General features: G+C 41.7%; 1 long non-coding RNA gene across 3 annotated transcripts in view; it reads right to left on the minus strand.

The window, feature by feature from the left end:
* The window catches only part of LOC142465498 (uncharacterized), a 40580-nt gene extending 18900 nt beyond the window's left edge, over nt 1-21680 (minus strand). The window contains exons 1-3 of one of the 3 annotated variants that reach the window (XR_012787893.1): nt 21366-21680; nt 21064-21121; nt 7855-8074 (exon numbers count right to left, since the gene is read on the minus strand). This is a non-coding gene — a long non-coding RNA (uncharacterized LOC142465498). Of the gene's footprint in view, nt 1-7850; nt 8075-21063; nt 21122-21365 lie in introns of all 3 variants that reach the window. The other 2 variants (XR_012787892.1, XR_012787891.1) reach the window with 2 other exon arrangements.
* Nucleotides 21681-21888: the final 208 nt, after the last annotated feature.

Genomic DNA, 21888 nt, shown 5'->3' on the forward strand with positions numbered 1-21888 from the left:
AGAAAGGGAGAAAGAGAGGAAAGGGGAGAGAGAGAGACGGGGAGAGAGAGAGAGACAGGGAGAAAGAGAGACGGGGAGAGAGAGACAGGGGAGAGAGAGACGGGGGAGAGAGAGAGATGGGGGAGAGAGAGACGGGGGAGAGAGCGATGGGGGGAGAGAGAGAGATGGGGGGAGAAAGAGAGATGGGGGGAGAAAAAGAGATGGGGAGAAAGAGAAACAGGGGGAGAGAGAGAGACGGGGGAGAGAGAGACGGGGGAGAGAGAGACAGGGGAGAGAGAAAGAGAGAGAGACAGGGGAGACAGGGGGAGGGGAGAGAAAGAGAGAGACCAGGGAGGGAGAGAGAGACCAGGGGGGAAGAAACACCAGGGGGGGGTTGAGAGACAAGGGGGAACCAGTGCAAATAAGTGCAACCTGTGCAATTACAAATGGACACATGCAAACTACACAAGCAGGCAAACTGCACAGGACACAAACACAGGCAGGACACACACAGAACACAGCCCCCCTCACATCTCCCCCAGCCCCTCACATCTCCCCCAGCCCCCCTCACATCTCCCCCAGCCCCCCCTCATATCTCCCCCAGACCACCCTCACATCTCTCTCAGCCCCCCTCACATCTCCCCCAGTCCCTCTCACATCTCCCCCAGCCCCCCCTCATACCTCCCCCAGACCACCCTCACATCTCTCTCAGCCCCCCTCACATCTTTCCCAGCCCCCCCCACATCTCTTCCAGCCCCCCTCACATCTCCTCCAGCCCCCCCTCACATCTCTTCCAGCCCCCCCCCACATCTCACATAGCCCCCTCACATCTCTTCCAGCCCCCCCTCACATCTCTTCCAGCCCCCCCTCACATCTCTTCCAGCCCCCCTCACAGCTCCCCCAGCCCCCTCACATCTCCCCCAGACACATCTCTCCCACTCCCCCCCACATCTCAAATAGCCCCCTCACATCTCCCCCAGCCCCCTCACATCTCCCACAGCCCCACTTCACATCTCTTCCAGCCCCCCTCACATCTCCCCCAGCCCCCCTCACATCTCCCCCAGCCCCCCCTCATATCTCCCCCAGACCACCCTCACATCTCCCACAGCCCCCCTCACATCTCCCCCAGCCCCCCTCACATCTCCCCCAGCCCCCTCACATCTCCCACAGCCCCACTTCACATCTCTTCCAGCCCCCCTCACATCTCCCCCAGCCCCCCTCACATCTCCCCCAGCCCCCCTCACATCTCCCCAGCCCCTTCTCACATCTCTCCCTGACCCCCCTCACATCTCACAGGGGTGAGAGATAGGGGGAGGGAGCAGAGAGACCGGGGGTGGGGGTGGGGGGTTAGCCTCTAGTCCATGGGGAACCACTGCAAATAAGTGCAGCCTGCAACCAGTGCAAACAGGACACAGACAGGAGACACACAGCACACAAACAAGCAGGAGACACACAGCACACAGACACAGGCAGGAGACAGAGGCAGGAAACACACGCAGGACATAGCCTCACCTCTCTCTGCTGCACGCTTTTTCTCTGCTCTTCGGCCCCACCCCAGGCTCCTGCCACCTCCTTCTGATTTGCTGCTGCTGTGTAATGCAGCCAATCAGGATGGAGCAAGCTGCCCAGCTTTTTAGCAGAAGCTCTGCTCTCTCCCTTTTCGCACCGGTTCTGCGAACTGAGGAAAATTTAGGTACAGGTTCGCACGAACCGGCTGAATCCCACTGCTGCCTTAACCCTTTGCCCCTTAGGCTCCTCCTCGCTGCTCTGTCACTCCTGTGACATCACTCGGGGTTGTCACTTAGATTTTTGTCTCCAATTTTTTCCACACTCGGTGTGGTGTAGAGCAGGGGAGCGCAAACATTTTAAGCTGCGCCCCCCCTCCCTGGCCTCGCCCGGTCTCGCGCCATCTGTCCTACCTGCCAGACGCGTTAAATGATGCCCCGGGGTCACGTGATGTGAGGTCATGACACGCGGCGTCATTTGACGCTGTTGACGTCATGTACATGAGACGCGTCAAAATCTCGGAAAGTTTTAGTGTTGCAGAGGCCTCACGCGATCCCCAGACATTAATTTAAATGACTTGGGAGGAGCATGGGACCTCTGCAACCACCTGCGCCCCCCCCCCCAGACAAATCTCCCTCCCCCCCTGGGGGTGCTCCCTCCGGTTTGCGTACCGCTGGTGTAGGGTATATCTGGGTTTACTTGTCGCTTGTTTATTTGCTCTTGAGAAAGTGGATCGAAGCATGAGTCAATAAATTTCAACTTTTTACAAATAGGAGCGTCTGTCCCTTTTTTTCATATATATACACACACACACACACACACATTACCATTCCCTAATAATTACAATGAGTTTTATTGGGGGTTCATGAGTCCAGGGTTTGTTAACATGTATCATGATCTAAAAATCCAAATCACACGTGTGAGCACATTCACATGTCTCAGATAGGTCTGCAACCCTGCCTTTCCCCATTATCTCTTAGCATACAGTGCTTTCACTGCAGCCAGGGATGCTGGGTAATGACATGCAAATGAGCACTCACAGTGTGTCACTCGTTGTTTCTTGTCCATTTTAACATGGGTAGTAGAATGCACCTGGTCCTCTGGCCTGGCCGAGAAATGAGATTGAAAGCCGGAGTCTTATTTGTGGCCTGTGCGACCCTAGCTGGCAAACCAGGGGGGACTCAGTAGGGGGCTGACTGTGAAGAGCTGACCACGGGAAAAGATAGTTAATCCACAACCACGCGTGGCAGAGGCATTGAAGTCGGTAAGGCTTACTGCATCTGTACAGTGAGTATACAACATTTCTGACTTCAGACGGAGATCTGTTGTGAGGAGCTGTGGATCTTTCATACGACAGTGTTTTCCAATGTTTGAGACTCGCTCCAAACAAGTTAGTTTTGACCGGACAGACAGTGGCCTTCCCCCTCCCCTGATTCTCCCTCTTTCATGGATGTGCGTTCCACTAAACCATGAAAAACAAATCAATGAGCACACATGTAAACCTACACATTGTCAGAGGTTTTGTTGTCAGTGTAGATTATTTTCAAAATGAAAATATTATTCATAAAAAGTTCAAGGACAGTGAACACGATAAATGTGTCAACTAAGTTTTATCATACAAACAAATCCTTGTGTGTGTGAAATGTATGTATATATATATATATATATATATATATATATATATATATATATATAAGCAGAGAATGCCATGGAGCCGACTCTATTCAGTGTAAAGTATAGTACTGTAGACTAGTGTATAAGAAGCAGAAATCCATTATAGCTGATCAGGATGCTAATCAATGCAACACAAATCAATGGATGACAGGTACCCAAGTTCGACACCACCAATGGTTAGATGTTAATATTTTTATCAAAATACATATATATATATGTATTTTGTTAAAAACATTACCATCTAACCATTGGTTGTGTTGAACTTGGGTACCTGTCATCCATTGATTCGTGTTGCATTGATTAGCATCCTGATCAGCTAAAATGGATTTCTGCTTCTTATACAGTACACTAGTCTACAGTACTATACTTTACACTCAATAGAGTCGGCTCCATGGCATTCTCTGCTTCTTCCATGGACTTCTATACCCTCATCACCCGACTGTCTTTGTCACTCCTTACCCTCATGTATCTGGTCTGACAAGACTTTAGTGATTTTAGTTCAGATTACCTCTGTCACAACATTGTCTATTTGCCATAGCGCGCATGTGTACACTGGTCACCATGGTTACCAATGACGCTTTGCTGAGCCCGCTGATGTTGCTCATACCAATTCAAAATGGAGAAGGACTCATGTCCACATGATACAGCAATACCCGACAGAACTTTTTCAAAATGGCTGCTAATTACCTGTACTGATCACCTCAACTGATGTTGGGTGAGTAAGTTACTCACTGTCACTGTTTCATTGCACCCCCCCTGTGGAAGATCCCTGTGTGGATCGAAACGTCGGTTCTGTGTGTCATATATCAAATATATCTTTTACTTGATTACTTACTGAGTGCTGTCTCCTTCTTGCCATCTTGATTCCTGGTAACTTATGCTCTATTTTCTTATGAGACTAGCACCAGGCCTTTATACCATTATTACAGGAGTGCCGGCTACAAACTTCCCAAACTGTATATATATATATATATATATATATATATATATATATATATATATATACACATTTCACACACACACAAGGATTTGTTTGTACGATAAAACTTAGTTGACACATTTAGCGTGTTCATTGTCCTTGAACTTTTTATGAATAAAATTTTCAATTTGAAAATAATCTACACTAACAACAAAATCTTTGACAATATGTAGGTTTACATGTGTGCTCATTGATTTGTTTTTCAAGGTTTAGTGGAACGCACATCCATGAAAGAGGGAGAATCAGGGGAGGGGGAAGGCCACTGTCTGTCCTGTCAAGACTCACTTGTTTGGAGCGAGTCTCACACATTGGAAAACACTGCCATATGAAAGATCCACACCTGCTCACAACAGATCTCCGTCTGAAGTCAGAAATGTTGTATACTCACTGTACAGATTATTAAGACTTACTGACTTCAATGCCTCTGCCACGCGTGGTTGTGGATTAACTATCTTTTCCCGTGGTCAGCTCTTCACAGTCGGCCCCCTACTGAGTCCCCCCCCCTCCGGTTTGCCAGCTAGGGTCACACGGGCCACAAATAAGACTCCGGCTTTCAATCTCGTTTCTCGGCCAGGCCAGAGGACCAGGTGCATTCTACTACCCATGTTAAAATGGACAAGAAACAGAGTGACACACTGTGAGTGCTCATTTGCATGTCAATACCCAGAATCCCTGGCTGCAGTGGAAGCACTGCATGCTAAGAGATAATGGGGAAAGGCAGGGCTGTAGACCTGTCCTAGACTTGTGAATGTGCTCACACGTGTGATTTTTATTTGTAGATCATGATACATGTTAACAAACCCTGGACTCAAAGAGCAAACCCCCAATAAAACTCATTGTAATTATTAGGGAATGCTAATGCTGATACCACTAGTCACAAAATAACACAGTATACTGTATCATGATGACAGAATGACATCTGTACTGTTGGGTTCTTCAGCCTGACCGGCTGAACTTACTTGTCTGCTAAGCAGTAGAGTTGGGCTGAACAGTCCGAATCCTTTCCCCGGAATTTGTTGGATAGTTTAGGCCAAATCCCTCTCCTCCACCAAAACCAGCCCATGGATTCTGCATTAAAAAATCCATACCAATTGTTAATAATCCCGACTGATTCCAACATCCTTTTTTGTCTTCTTTAAAAAAAAAAAATTGAAGCGTGGGGGTCTCTGGAGCTGAACCCCGTTAATTTCAGCTCTGTGGACCCCTTGCTCCCTGTCACCGATTCCTATTACCCATGCGACCTGAACCTGAAGATAGATTCCGGCACCCCCTCTGGAGGTGTGTATCTTGGGAAGCAAGGGGTCCCCGGAGCTGAAATGTATAGGGTTCTGCTCCGGAGACCCCCCTGCTTCAAACCTATATATAAAAAAAATAGAGACATTTGAAGTCACTATTTCAGATTATTCTTTTTGGGACTAATCCACAGAAACCCCCGGGCCAAGGAACTGGCTGATCCGGGCTGGATTTAAATCTGTCAACAAAAAATTGCCCATCTCTACTACGTAGCGCAAAATTAGAATTATAGTTATTTGCAGTTTAATATTTTCTACATAGAGGATACAATGAATGACATATATTTGGTTGTTTATTTCTCAGCAATACATTGTGCTGCTGTAGAAACTTCTAATACTGGAAACATACTCCGCATTGAGTTTAACAATCTATCAAAGTACATTATTCCCTGCACAGAGTAACTATTCATTGCTCCTTAAATAATACAATAGCCAAGATATTGCATCTTTCCATGGTGACAGATCAGCCAGAAGACAGTAAAAGACTAGTTTTCAGCCGTTCTTACTCTGTTTTATTTATTACCATGTATTCAACTTGTCTAGTACATGGATAAATATTTGAAGTGAAAAATACTCCATGGGATACATAATGTTAAATAACTCCTACTCAGATTTTTGCTTTTGTCTTGTCTTGTAAAATAATATTGGCAAAGTAAAAACATTTTATTTCCTTCAATTTAGCCAATGAAATGATTATCAATCTGTTTATGTTTATTCACGTGCATCATAAATAACTCACAGATGCAAGTGCATAAAAAAAATTCAGTTTCTTATATAACCCCCTTATACACATTAGGAGTTAACAGTAGATGGTATGCTCCGCCCAGTGGTGACACAGCAGTACTGTGTCACAAGACGAAAAAGAGAGGCACATAGGATTCTGGGAGAGAGTTCCAGCATGGCAGCAGAAAAGAAGCTTCAGAGATTAGAGGTAGGGAAGATGTTTCCCAAAGCATAGTATAGATCAGGCCCCCCTTTTATTGTGTTTCAGACAGGGACAGTGCCCCGTCAGTCAGGATCCTATAGTATGGCCATATGAAGTTAAAGCATGTCCCAGTAATGGGAATGCAGACATGCATCTTTTTTGGGCCAGGCAGAAGTGCCACCAGGATGTCTGGGGATCAGCCCTAAAAGCAGACCCCCCCTCCTCTCACCAGTCTTCAGTACCCCTTGAGGAAGTGGAAGTTCCAAAGCAGGGGTGGAGAAGTAACAGTAACAACATACAGACCAAGCCAGGATCTCAACAGGGGCCCACAGTAAAAGGGACTGCAAGGATGTTAATAAGAGAGGGGGGTGCCCGGTCCACTAGAGGAGTATCAGTAATGTAGCAAGTACCTATACCTCACATGTGTGTAAAGAGTGGCACTCAAGGAAGACTGCATAAAGAGTATATCAGTATGGATAAAAAGAAGTGTACCTATTGTTCTATTTATGTGTACTGTGACTGCCGTGTTCCTAAGCATGGGACATTAATAAAGATTGAGGTTGCACTAGAATAACTCCTGGCGCCTATCTTTCCCATCGCCCAGCAGACCACTGACAACCCCCGAGACAAGGTAAATCTATGCGGCTGTCTGCTGCACCACTGCCCCGAGGAAACCTCCCAAGGAGCCGGGCAGGGGGAGAGATGAAGGTGTATTTTACATTATTTAGGGTATTGTGCTTCAATGTAATCATTATTACTAATTATTTTCAAATATTATTCATATTAAATGTAAATGTCAGTTTCTCTTTTTTTAATGTAGTTCTCTAACCAGCTCTCAGCGGTATCGTCACTACAATGATTTCATCGAGACGGGGGGAAAAACTATAGTCACTAAGGGCCTCAGTCATTAGGACAGAGCCACTGATTGAGCCACCTGTGCTGAAGCAGGAATATCCTGAAAACCTGACCTGTTGGTGGCCCTTGAGGACTGAATTTGGCTACCCGTGCCATAGCGGATGTTACAACAATCTTTCAAATATTGCCGTATTAACTATACACTTGTATACTATTACTTGTTATTTTTTCTTGTTTACGTACATACAATGCCATGTGGATAGCCCACAGCTAGAAAAATATTAAACTCTGGTGTAATAATACAGAACGCGGCACTGAGGGTGTGCGTGCGCATTAGAGTGGGAATACTTAATGATTGCTGGATATGTGCTTGGGAGTGATAGGATTCACTAAGCTCTGATAAGAGGTATTGAATCTTGATCCTACGTTAACTGCAATAGATTTGAATGGCAGTTAACACAGGATCAAGCTCCGTTACCCTTTATTGCAGCTTAGAGAGTATAACTCAGTGTCTGGAGGGGTTTTTTTTTTTACACTTGAACTGTCTGTTATGCTTTTGATGACACCACAGCCATTTATACATTTCAGTTGTCTTTCTTCATTCACTATGCAAAATGTAATTAAACGTGCTGGCTATTACCCACGTCCAGATAAATGTGTTCTTTTTGTTGTTGTTGTTCAAGGAGTTCTCTTTTATGTGTAATAAGAAGACCTTTCACACTCTTCCGCCTTCTTTACACACATGTTCAACTCTTTGTAGACTTTCGCCTGTCTCAGCTGCCAGCTCTTCATCTAGGGACTCTCCCGCAGAACCAGAAATAATCAATGTTCCTTGAACAGAGCAACGGAGCAACATTGATCATGCTGTGACAGAAGTGTAAAGATAATATCATTTTATGCACTGGAAAGAAAATTGTTATCCTAACCCAAATATGCTGCAGCTCGGTGTTAGCTTTATAATCCCAGTCCTATAAAATGGGGAAATTGTAACCCTTGCATTTTACACTTTCTATAAACACTTGTACTGGTATCACTGGAAGCACTTTCTCTTAAATTAGCACTATGTTTTACTGCTGTAATTTATTGATACCAAATAATAATTTGAAGACATTAAAAAGCCTCTCGTAGGTGAGCATGTCATGCAAGATAAAGATACATTGTTGAATGAACTTCTTCAGTTGCCCGTGCTTTTGTACTTTTTGAGGTCTTGCCCCCTGGAGGCCCTTGAGACATCTCAGTAAAGCACCTGGCCCAGATGGCTTCTTAAGAAGCTAAATTCAGTAATAGCCAAACCATTATATTTAATATTCAAGGACTCCATTTCCACAGCCTCAGTAACACAACATTTACATAAAGCTATAGTGGGGAAGCTACTTGAAGGTATAGTATGGGATAATATTTAGGAATACCTAATGGATAACAAAATTATTAGTAATAGTCAGCATGGATTTATGAAGGATGGGTCCTGACGATGTAGTAATTTAGACCGGGTAATGCAGTTGATGTGGTCTACTTACATTTTGCAAAGGCTTTTGATATGGTGCCACATGAGGGTTTCTGTACAAAATAAAGCAAATTGGACTCGGTAAAAATATTTGCACTTGGATTGAAAACTGGTTGAAGGATAGACAACAGAGAGTTGTCGTAAATTGAACTTTTTCAGCTTAGGCTAAAGTTGTGAGTGGAGTACCTAAGGATCGGTACTGGAACCCCTGCTTTTTAACGTTTCTTAATGACATTGAGGTTGGCACAGTGAGCAAAGTCTCCATCTGTACTGATGACAATAAATTGGGTAAGTTAGTAGAATCAGAGCATGGCGTAATTTCTCCACAGAAGGACTTGGATAAACTGGAAACTTGAGTTGGTAAATTGCAAATGATGAAGGATATAGGAGTGATTGCAGACAGGAGACTTTGCAATAGTGCCCAATGGCATGCAGTAGCTGCAAAGGCAAACACAATCTTATCTTCCATTAAGGGGGAATGGATGGAAGGGAAGTATTCACATTATGCCCTTCTATAAAGCATTAGTAAGACCTCACCAGGAATGTGGAGTACAGTTTACCCCCTAAAAAATATATTATGGAACAAGAAAAAGTGCAGAGATGAGCCACTAAATTAATAAAGGGGATGGAAGATCTGACATGAGGAGATGCTAGCTAAATTAGATTTGTTTACATTAGAAGAGAGGCATCTAAGAGGGGATATGATAACTATATACAAATATATTCGGTGACAGTACAAGGAGCTTTCAAATGAACTATTCATCCCAAGGGCATTACAAACGACACAGGGTCATCCCTTGAGATTGGAGGAAAGGAGATTTTACCAGCAACAAAGGAAAGGGTTCTTTACAATAAGGGCAGTTAAAATGGGGAATTAATTACCCGAGGAGACTGTGATGGTAGATACAATAGATATATTACAGAAAACGTGGGAATGTTTTCTAGAAAGGAAAGGTATATAGGGATATACCAAACGAGTAAACATGAGTTGATCCAGGGAGAAATCTGATTGCCATTATTGAAGTCTGCAATGAATTTATTTTTCCCATTATGAGACATTATTGGATAATATTTCACTGGGGTTTTTTTGTTTGCATTCCTCTGGATCAAAATACTATATATACATAAATATAAGATAATTATCTGTCATATAAATGTAACATACGTTAAATTCTATTAACATACTATACAGTATGTATTTTTTCAACCTCATCTACTATATATCTATATAACTCACAAGTTCACCCAGTTGATTAAAAAACATAAAAAACAAACAAAGGATCTTTGATAACTTAAGATATTTCTAAGCAGGGGTCTGATTTATGGAATTACATGTTGATTCTACTACATATAAATTAATGCTGTTTGTTATCCTAAAATGTTGGGAAACTATTTTACTTTCTTATTGCCTGCAAGATATTCTACTTTAAAAGCCCCCAGAGCCCAATTCTTTATTAATCTCTATTCCTCGGATTCGCGTCCTGCTCAGTGCTAAACATTACATGATGGTAGAGAAAATACTTTTACTCTAAATGGATTTTTAGTACAGTGTCGCTTAAATCTCAAAGGATAATATTGAGGTAACTTTGGGCTTTGGAGTTACTGAGGTCATTGAAAATGTAGTGATTGGAGTGGCTGTGGTTGCTGTATTATCTTGAAGCTGTTCTGTACCAAGAGTTGGTGCTGGTACACAGAAATAAAAAAAGATATGTGTATTATTTTGTACCATTGTTGACACACCAGCAGGCACAGTGGCAGAAAGTTGTGAAGAAAGTAATACTTACTAAAATTGTAATGCAGGTAAATGAAAGGGACAGCACTTAATGAAAACAGCATGGCGTGTCTCAAGTGTTCTGTAGCTATGCTTTTTGTGTAAAAGTATTAATAATAACGGAGGAAAGCCTGTAGTGAAAAACTGTCTCCTTCCTAAAACATAATAAGCAATGAACATGCAGTCCAGAAAATAATAGCTCTGAACATGCTGAATTGCATTAGGGACTAAAGCTAATAGCACAAGTATGGTTGCATGATCCTTATTATCTAAGCAACTTTGCTTTACAAGAGATAACCTTTTGTGCACCATATAAATTAGTACACATACTAATGGGCGCAGATAGCTGTAGTTTCGCTCGCAGTGAGTAATTGTACTTCTCTTCCCCGACACCTCTAAGCTACAATGCAGTTCGTTGATTAAGAGGGGCTGTGCTGTCCATCTTCACTAAAGTTCGGCATCTGAAGTCCTGTCTCCAATATTAGTATATTGCTGCTACTTAAACAGGAAGAAATAATATTGGAAAGTAGTGTACGATACTGTAAAGGCAAGTGATATTTGGCCAGAAAGTTAGGGGAAGTTTGGAACAAGCGGTTCAGTAAGTAGTTTGTCCATCACACTAAACATTTTACAATATCTTCTCCACTACATTTTGGCTAAAAAGGTACTTCTGCAATGGAGTCCAACCACGGTGGTCAATCGGTCAACATCATTCTGCACCTTCACATTCATCTACTCAGGTTATGTTTTTATTTGTTAGGAAGCAAAGTGCTTTGGTTCATGGGAATTGTAGGAGTCTGTCCAGACAGTAACACATACCACAGTCAAGAGGTCTTACAAATGACCAGAATAATCTTTAACAACTTTGAAACAAAAGCATAATGCCAACACAACATCAAATAAGTACCAGGGAAAGTCACTGGCTCCCGGGATGGCGTCTGCCACGATGGAGCTGTGTGGGGTCAATGCTTTTGAATGGGACCTCTCACAGCATTATTACTTCAGTGCTGCAACCGCACCGTTCGCGTGACCGCGTGTGTCAGCGGCATCGAGGACAGTAAGTCTTGCTACATCTGTACGTAACCCCTCTTTACTTTCCCTTAGACTAGCTTATATGCACTATGGTGGGGGCCTTAGTCTTACTCCTTGTTATAATAGTGTGAACCCACGTACTGGACATGCATCCCAAAAGCCAGGTAATAGGACACGACACCTGGCTTTAAATAACAACACATTAATTTTAACCTCATTATCACAGATAGGCAGACATAAATATCCTCAGAGGATCAGGTGAATGGAATTACTGTATTTTAAATGCTGCACTGTCATGTACCAATGTCTCTTCCGGTCTTTGTACAACCCTGTGTCTGAAGGGGGACTATGTGTTAGTGCCAGAACAATGTAGGAGCTCTTATCTCTGTGAGGGTATCTGTAGCAGGTCTAATGTTTAAAAAGCCTTCAGTACCTTTCTGTATTGTGTGATCCCTGCGTTATTTACTTACTGCACCTGTTACCCAATTGGTAGGGCTTGTCCTGAACTCTGATGAGCAGTCTCAGTTTTCTCCCTCTCTAAGGGAATGCTATACATTTTTATCTCTCTATCCTGAGATCACTCAGGCTCTACCTTGGACTGACTGAGTGCTGTTGCAGCCCGTCTTAAAAATTCCTTCCCTCTTAGTCCTTCTTCTTCCACAGCTGCTCCTATTGGCTGCTTCTCTGTCTATCATGAGTCACGTGTCCATGACAAATAGGAGAGGAATCTGCTAGGGGGCAGTGTGAGGTTATAGCATGCACCATACAGAGGGTTACATGTAGAAAACAACTCTTAACTAAATTTATGTAAAATAATGTAAATCAAATATTAATAGTGTAAAAATCATCCCAACTGCATAATATATGAATATATATATATATATATATATATATATATATATATATATATATATATATATATATTCCTTCTTATGGTTACAAAATGCTCAAACAAGTTCTTAGCATGTGACAATTTTATGATATTAGTGAATGCTCATAGACGGTCATTACCCAGAATCCTCGGCTGCAGTGGAAGCATTGTATGCTAATGGAGAAATGCCGTGTTGTGGACCTGTCTGAGACATGTGAATGTGCTCACAAGTGGTTTTTTTATTTGCTGTTAGTGTACACTGAAATGTAGGAATTTGCTTTGCATTGATATTTCTTGTCTGTCAAAACTAAAAATCAATTCTTAAGTCACTCCAGTAGAAAGTAACTGTTCAGGTACCTGTCGGATGAGTGAAGTCACTCACTCAAGCAATCCAGCAACCAAACAGGATTAGCTCACAACTGCTGCCACTATCAGTGAAACAGCAAGTAGCAGACAGTTAATTTTACAAAAACTTAATGGAGCGCACGACTCTAGCTGTTTAATACAAGCACTGTCAAGGCATGTAAGCAAAAAGTCTCAGCTGTCACCAATGACAAGCTGAGCTGAATTATTTGTCACGCTAAAACAGATAAGACATTGGTAGAATAGTGTATTACCCTGCTAACAAACGTCTCATGATATAGCCTAAAGTAGCATTTACTGTACATTACATGGTTGTATGTATGTATGTATGTATGTATGTATGTATGTATGTATGTATGTATGTATATATATATATATATATATATATATATATATATATATATATATATATATCAAAAATAGATGATACCGTTCTGTGGCTAACGAAATACTTTTATTTGTGCGAGCTTTCGAGATACACTGATCTCTTCTTCCGGCGATGTTACAATGAATGTATTGATTTCCTATAGTCCTCAGCTATTGTATATATGTGCTTCCCTCCTGGGGATAATTTTAGGCCTTGTCTCCATCTCCTGTTATTGGGGCCCTACTGAGGAAACAATTTTACTAGAGATAGGATGGATTGCCCTCTGGTGTCTTTTTCCTATCGGCCTTGATCTTGGGCCAGCTGCAGGACAGGGAGATGAGCAAGTCAGGAAAATAAAAGAAACACATGTTGAGTACCTGGTTTGGGGATTTGAATGCACTCTATAGATTGCTGAGGGAAATGAATCCAATGCCCTATCACTACTCCAAGGAACCACAGGTTTAAAGGGCTAAAAACATGTTAATACATGGCTCCAAACTCCACTCAACCGATACAGTCAGGGTGTTCCTTTACATGGTCTTACCTCTGGTAAAACAGGGAGACTCCAGCTGCTCTATGAGGGAATAAAGAGAATGTGGCCATTATCTGCAAGACAAGAATGTCTGTACTCTTGGGAGTTCTTTATTAAACTGCAATTGGAGGCACTATCTTGATTTCTATAGGAGTTTCTGTGCGACCGTTCTCTAATACGCACTATTGTAGTTTAATGAATAACCCATTCAATGCCCTAAATCAGGGTGGACAACTCCAGTCCTCAAGGGCCACCAGCAGTTCAGGTTCTCAGGATATCCCTGCTTCAGCACAGGTGGCTCAATCAGTGGCTCTGTTATAATGACTGAGCCTCTGATTGAGTCACCACCTGTGCTGAAGCAGGGATATGGTGAAAACTGAACCTGTTGGTGGCCCTTGAGGACTGGAGTTGGGCACCCTTGCCCCTAAATAATACTCTCTTTAACTTATTTATGTTTTTGTTTGAGAATAACAGAATGGCATGGAATAATTGCATGGATGAATAATTATTCATTTCCATATTATATAAAAATGTAAGACCCAGGAGTAAACGTTATGAATATGTGAATGGTGAACGCCTTAAAAAGCCTTGATCTCAGAAATATTATGCTATTATTTTTCAACGTTGCTATTTTATCAAACTCTCTTTACTTATATTGTCATTGGACAATTAGAGGTTCATGATTTAAAAGAAAAAGTATATTAATTTATGTGGTAAAGGCTTCTCTATTTTATGGATTGCAAATGCATGTAAATATTTAGTAATGAAAGTAATGTTACACACAAGCGTGAATATACATTTCATATATTTAAAATATGTCCATAGAAATACATCCATAAATAATGAAATTCATAAAATATTTACATGGATTTTTATCAAAGACCTTATTAGGCTAAGGATCAGAGTTGTGTATTCAATATATTTGCCTTAATATATAAAAATAAACTTATTGAACATTTGAAAACATAACGAGCTGTACAGTACGTGTCTTAGTGGGGTTCATACATTTGATTGCTCCAACACTGAAATGTTTAAATGTGTCCAAAAATATCATGGTTGTTGAATTCGACAAGCATTAAAAGTCAATGTGCAATGCAACTTCATTAGAATGTCTCTAAAATGTCATTTTATTTTTTACATTTTATTATAGAAACTACATTATAAATACGGAACACACAACATTTGGCTGCTGGAGCTTGGGTGAAAATGTTAATACAGCTACACAGTGATAATTAAAACATGCCTAGTTGTATTGGCCAAAGTGGTGGATTGGGAAGGTGTCATTGTGATGGTCATCATGGTCATTACGCCGTGGGGTCATGTGACGTCACGTTGCCATGGCGACGCGTCACCAGAGCCGTCTGAATCTCGGTAAGTTGAGGTTGCAGAGGCCTCTGCAACCGCCGCAACCCCCTAGAAAAATCTCCTCCCAGTTTGCACACTCCTGACTTAGGTCATAAAATTGCGGGAGTAAGACCCGGACAGAAATTGTTGTAAAGGTATCATTGGATGTACAGTACTGTAATTAAAAATAAATGTTTCTGCTTAATTACTGTATGCACAATGTTTCTCTGAACAGAGTATGAGCCCACAAAATAAAAGTGATAAATATATTTATATTAAAAATACTTTGGATGTTTTAAATAGCGACATACTGTGTAATCCAGACGCCGTAATTACATAGTGTCTACTATATTCATTTGAGATCTTTTTCTATCCCTACAGAATGTATTCCCCCACCCCTTACAACTGAGAGGCAGAGAAAATATTCAGTCTTTGCTAAAAACAAGTAAGGCTTTTTCAAAGACTTTTAGAAATTCATCTCATGTTTTACCATTTTTCTTTTTAGCACAAAGATTAAGATGAAAAAATGCCTATAAATTGCCCTAATATCTGTAAATATACAGTGGAGAGTTGAACAGTAATTTGTCAAGTTGGTTGAATGATGTATGACATTTGATCATTTCAGCCTCTTGTAAGATAAAGTATATTTTATGAAAATGTAGCAACAACAATATTTGGCTTTAGGCCAAAAATATTACACTGACCTTTAGCTGTTCTCTACCTTTCAAACGATTCACTTTATCCCATTCTGACATTGTTTTATACAATCCCCTTCAACCTCGTCTTATAATGGAACCCCGTAACCTTGGAACACATTGTAATGCAAGAGAATGGGATGATCACACAGTGGATTTGGGGTATTTGGCATTTTTTCAGGAATCTCACTATTTTTGCAACGTGTTTACTGTTTATGAAACAAAACGGAAGAAAGACACGATCACAATAACAGCCGGTATCTTGCCACATCGCTCCAATCGAGGGGAACATTAATGCCAAAAATGAAGCAGATGAAACGGCACTGCACTGGGCTTAGAAAGATAACACATTTATAATCTATTATTTATCATTTGTAAGCCCAGCGGAGTGTTTGATCTTTTTCATCTTTGGCAATGTTTACTGTTTGCCATGTTCCAGAATGATTGGAGGTATTTTGCACACCTCTAACCCCCAGCCTCTCCCTGTCATGTTATGCCTGTTTTAACATCGACTATTGTTAAAATCCGTATGTTGTGATACTATTGTGACTAATAACACAGATCACATCTGTAATGAATACGCGCAGGTTGTAGCGTGACATACGTTGTGGTAAAAGATTACTTTAACTAATTTTCACTTCTTTCCATCCATTAGAAGATCATACCTTACATCAGGGATGCTCAAGTACAGTCCTCAAGCCCCCCCCCCCTAACAGGTCAGGTTTTCAGGATATCACTGCTTCAGAATAGATGGCTCAATCAGTCCCTGCTTCAGCACAGGTGGCTCAATCAGTGGCTCAGTCGAAGACTGACCTGTTCATGGGGCTTGAGGACTGAAGTTGAGCACCAGTGCATTACATGGATACTTAATGCTGATTTAACTTTCAAGCTGTACAGCACCTGATCACTAATATCATTTAATCGCCAATCTACAGACACCTACTGTTGCATTGCATTTTTCTTAAATAATCTGTTCCTTCAACCTCCAAACACTATTTAAATTACAATAACAAACCAAAAAACTAGACCAAGAACCCCAAATGAGCAGTGATATGAACTAGCTCGATTAGCCACATCAAACAAAGCATAATAATAATAATAACTTTATTTGCTATACCGCTATTCTCCCAATGGGACTCAAAGGGCTTCCCAATTACAATATAGCGTGACACACAGAATTGTGTAGATACTGTACCTTACAATGTGCCAGTGACACAGGGAGACATGATGTAGGTAAGTAAGGTGACTTGCTCAAGGTCACTTACACTGGAATTTAATCTGGGCTCACCTGCTTCAAAGTCACTGTCATTGTTTACTCACTGAGTCACTCCTTTAGCCCTTCAACCGTGCAATGCATATAGGTTTGGCTGATGCGGTGTTAGCATTCTCCTGATACCATACCTGTAATTTCTAATTTAGCAATCAAGCTCCTAAAAGATTTGGGAAACCAGTCAAATATTAATTTCTGCCTATTCTGAAAAATGCATATTAGTTTAACTATTATCATACTTAGCCAATAGTTCCCAACTTTTATTTACATTGTGAACCTCCAGCCAGAAGATGTTTTTTTGTGTGAAACCCTAATTAATTAATTTAATTGCCTACTCCCGAGTCTATTACTAACAAAACTGTTTGACTGATCCCTGGCAGTTTAGTCTCTTAAGCTTGTGGGGGGTACCGCGTGGTTAGTAAAACCCTAAACCACACCTTAGCATATGTAGACAGCGTGGGTGATGTAATTATCAATCACCGTAGGAGCTTCCAAAGTTGCACCACCCAAGGTCTTGCAGCAGCATTGTGACAGAGGTGTGACTTTGGGCTTTAGATGCTCCCTCAGTACTTGACAGCTACACCAGCACCACACAGATGGACTGTTTGGGTTCAGTCCCCCCGTGGGTTAAGGAACCAACAATTCTCCATGGGATAACCACTTAGCAGGTGTTCCTTCTCCCCCTAACATGGTGCATTACATTAACACTACCATAGTATTTACTCTACGCTGCGCTATTTAAACAATGTTATATTTCACGTTGCAGGCATTAAGTGGAATACTAACGCCTGCTACCGGTACATATTTTGGGGAGAGAAACCCACGGAGACATCTCATGAATCCTAGTTGTCTCCAAACCACTGGTTGGTGATCACTGAACTAGGCCAACCCTTGCTTCCCTAATTGTATCATTTGTATGACTTGCACAAATTGTTGTTGACTATATCCTACCTTGTCTAATATTGAATATCTGTTTAATATTTTCAATATTTATTATATTACTATCTATGTAGTTGACAGGCACTTCAGTAATCTGCCCCAGAATATGAAACTGTCTGCCTAGATTAGGTGGACTATGTTGCCGTAACAGATACAATTTGTTGTCATGGAATATAAGATACCATAGAAATGTAGTAAGAACATAATTATTTTTACTTTGCTTTAGATGTGGAACAAACTATCACTTAAACCTGTCCACAGATATATTACAGATAACACGTTCTCTTGAGAGACATGGCAGGAAAGCTGTTAAACCTTAAGACTGAATGCGGAATCGCTACAATCCCAGGGGTTTCTTACATTTTAAAATAGATGTGAACTGTAAAGAAACATTGTGTATCCTTCTAAGAATACTGAATCACTCAACTCCTGTGGTCTTCGGCGTTGCAACGTGCATTAACTCACGTATTAGTCGCATGTATATGAAAGGTGTCAACAATTCTTAAAGCCAAGTAAATTGGGAGATCAAGTAAATACCAAAGATAAGTGACACATGGCTGGAGGCATTGAGCTCTAATTTGAGATTAAAACAAAATGAAAGGCTAAACAGTAGTCTTTAATGTGTGCAAAGTGGGTCAAAGTGCTGTTCTTAGGATGGAATTATGTTGGTTCAGAAACGCTGCCTATGGAAATGCTAAATATTTTCATCCCCTCTCTTTAATGTTATATGTATTGGTACCTTTGCAAAATATGTAAAAGGGAAGAAAGGATGTGTGTTTGAAATCTCGGAGTAAATTGTTTGAAGATTTATGTTTACACAAAAAAATTAAATGTTTCCTCCCAACATTTACAACCAATACTTACAAATACCTGTAGCCCCTTTGGAATTTGCGATCTGCTCCTCTAGAGTGTAAAGCAACATTTTGAGTGTTTTGCTAACTTGTGTTTCAAAACCTTTTGGGGATTTATAAGGCTTGGCTTGTTGTTTTCTGAGCCTGTGAAGCTGCTTGTAACAATACTGTTACAGTATTTGCAGTACAGACTGCATGGAAACCATGCACAGAAGGGGTCAAGGACATAGGAACATATTATGCACAGCTGCAAGGACCCTGCTAAAGGAACATCCCAGTTCATGAGACAGACACTGCCTGTTTGGCGTAATTCTGAAAGCTCTGACCCGAAAGTTACATCTTCAGCACATACACAGGGGGCAGAGCTAAAATGACAGACATGATTTTGGATCAATGAGCACTTTAAAAAGTGAACTGGTGAGGGGACTTTTAGGGGACAGGGAGGAGTGGTGAGAGGAGTCTGAGAGAGGGTGTTGGTGAGGTAGAAGCTTCCTTTCTTATCGTAGAGCCATGCAACCAAGGAGAGTTAATCCAGGGGGGCGCAAACTTTTTTCCCTGCGCTCCACCTGCCGGCGGTCACCTCACCCCCGCGACCCGCCTCACCCCCACTTACCTTGGCTCCGGTGTCGTGACGTCACGTTGACATAGCAACGTGTCATCACATGACCTCCATCGTTTGACGCCGCTTCGCCATGGCGACACATGTGGATCCAAGGTAAGTAAAGGTTTACAGAGGCCCTGCAGCTCCCCGGGCACTTAATTTAAGTGCCTTTGGGAAGCGCGCTGGGCCTCTGCAAACTGCGCCCCCCCCCCCCCCCCCCGCAGGCAGTCTCGCGCCCCCAGTTTGCGCACCGCTGCATTAATCTATAGAGGAGAAGCCACGTATCTCTTCTGTATAGAGTGCTTCCCCCCAATAAGACGTAAATCGCTTCACAATTACAATATAGAGTGCATTATGCAGCGCTGCACATAGAATTGCACAGGCCCTGCCCTGAAGAGCTTACAATCTATATTTGGTGCCTAAGGCACAGGGAGATAGAGGGATTTATCCACAAGCTGCTGACATTTCCCTGCTTCAAAGTCAATGTAATTGTTTTCAGAGTCAGTGTTTTTACTTACTGAGTCACTCCCTCAGCCCAAGTATCACATAGCCCACAGTCACAGTGAGCGGAATAATACTGCTCCAGCTTGCTGTATGTCCCATGAAGCAGGACACATACTTCTGCCAGCGCTCAGCATAAACAAGACTTCCACATGAAGGGCAAACTTGGGAAGCATCCCCTCATCTCCCCCGAGGACTGGCCAGAATTAGCTTCCAGCCAGACAAAGTGGAGAAAGAGAAGGTGCTGCAGTCTAGAGATGTGCAAACTGTGGGCAAGAATTTTCAAACTATGAAATTCACTGTTTTCAACAAAAGACATGAGACCCCCAATGCTATATCAAATATGACCACTCATTTAGTTCATTACTCTCTGTTTGTTCTTCTCAGAAGTATGGGTCATTAATTTAAATCCTTTGGCCAAAACATCTCAAGCCTGCACCCAAATCAAGGTGACCCAAAAGCAGTTCCTACACGACAGTATAAAGCCTGTCTTATGTATTTCTTCCACTGCATAGGTCACATTGATACATTAGGTCATTATCCCAGTAGAACTCCAATTGACACAAACAAATACCGGTATATATAATGTGGTGGGTTGGGGGTTTGACCTTGCTGTATATGTCTCATTTCACTGTTTTCCACAGAAGAAAACTAGAGAAAAAATAACAAAGTTCAGCAGAAAATATTTGCAGGTCATGTGACCTAGATGTTGTAGTAAAACTAACACAGAATGTGGCTAATATTGCCATTGTATCCAAAAATCGAAAACAAGTATTTTGCTTCCTGTTTTTATTTTTTTTTAAAGTGTGTAAAGTGACACCATTTTCACAATTTTTTTTTTGCTAACCTGAAACCTGAACAGTTCACACACCTGCAGTACAGTCACTCCAAAACATCTGAGCTACAGTATGCCCCCTCCTCAGGATTCCAACATTTTAATCCTCGAACAGTGTCGGAGAGAGAGAAAGGATTCACTGCTGCTGGTCACTATGGGATGTCTACCTCCCATCAACAAATACAGACTGGAGTTTCATTACTGCACATACATCACAGTGGACATTTCCTCCTTTATGTATCTACACAAAAGGATATCACAGCATATAATGTTAAGTATGCAAAGTCCCCCCAACCCTTTGCATGTGGCAGAATGCCGCCTGAGGCAAAGAGTCTTCCTACAGTACCAAACCCATTAAAGAGTGTAACTAAACTCACCAACCTTATTCATCCAGTTATCTGCCATGGTTCCCTCCGCTGTTGACAAGAAACTATACTGTATGAGACAAGGATAAATACAACAGTCATTTTTCTTTAAACATACATATTTTTTAAATTACCAGGACCACAAAAACATAACATACTATTTTCAAAAATTAATAAAAGGTTAGGACCGCAAAAATGTGGAAGTAATGGAAAAGTTAACCATCGTACTGCATAGTACCCCAAAAAAATATGATAAAGTATAGAATAAATGGTTTAGCTATAATGCTTTAAATAACAATCTGTTTTAGTCATACTCCTGAGGAAGCGAGCTGGTCCCATGAAACGCGTAGAGTGACTATCAGTGTGCTGGGAACGGGAGGTGTTTCGCTGGAGGAGACACGCGATACTCTGGGGCGTGCATGCGTACATGCAGTGAGGCATTGGAGTAAGCTGAGCAATCTGACGAGTTGTGCGCCTGTGTGCGTCATCACGCAAGCTGGCGCCCCGTCGGGAGGCGGAGCCTGGAAGCGGACCGAAACCCGGAAGCAGAGGAGAGCCCAGTGGAAAAGCCTGGCATCATATACTGAGACCGGAACACCCACGCCTGAACCACGCAGACCCATAAAGACGCCAACACATCAGCACACTTGATCTGAATTGATCTACATGAGCATTTTAAACATAAAATTCATGAGTGAGATTCCAATAGTCTCTAATTTTTAGTAGTATTATATTAAATGTCTTATATGATTGTACCATGAGAGTTTTCTTTTTTCTTCCTATTTGGACATCAATCCTTCTCCATTTTGGAGCTAAGTATATGCTTTTTATTAGATC

The sequence above is a fragment of the Ascaphus truei genome, chromosome 14 (assembly GCF_040206685.1).
Source record: "Ascaphus truei isolate aAscTru1 chromosome 14, aAscTru1.hap1, whole genome shotgun sequence".
Lineage (NCBI taxonomy): Eukaryota > Metazoa > Chordata > Amphibia > Anura > Ascaphidae > Ascaphus > Ascaphus truei.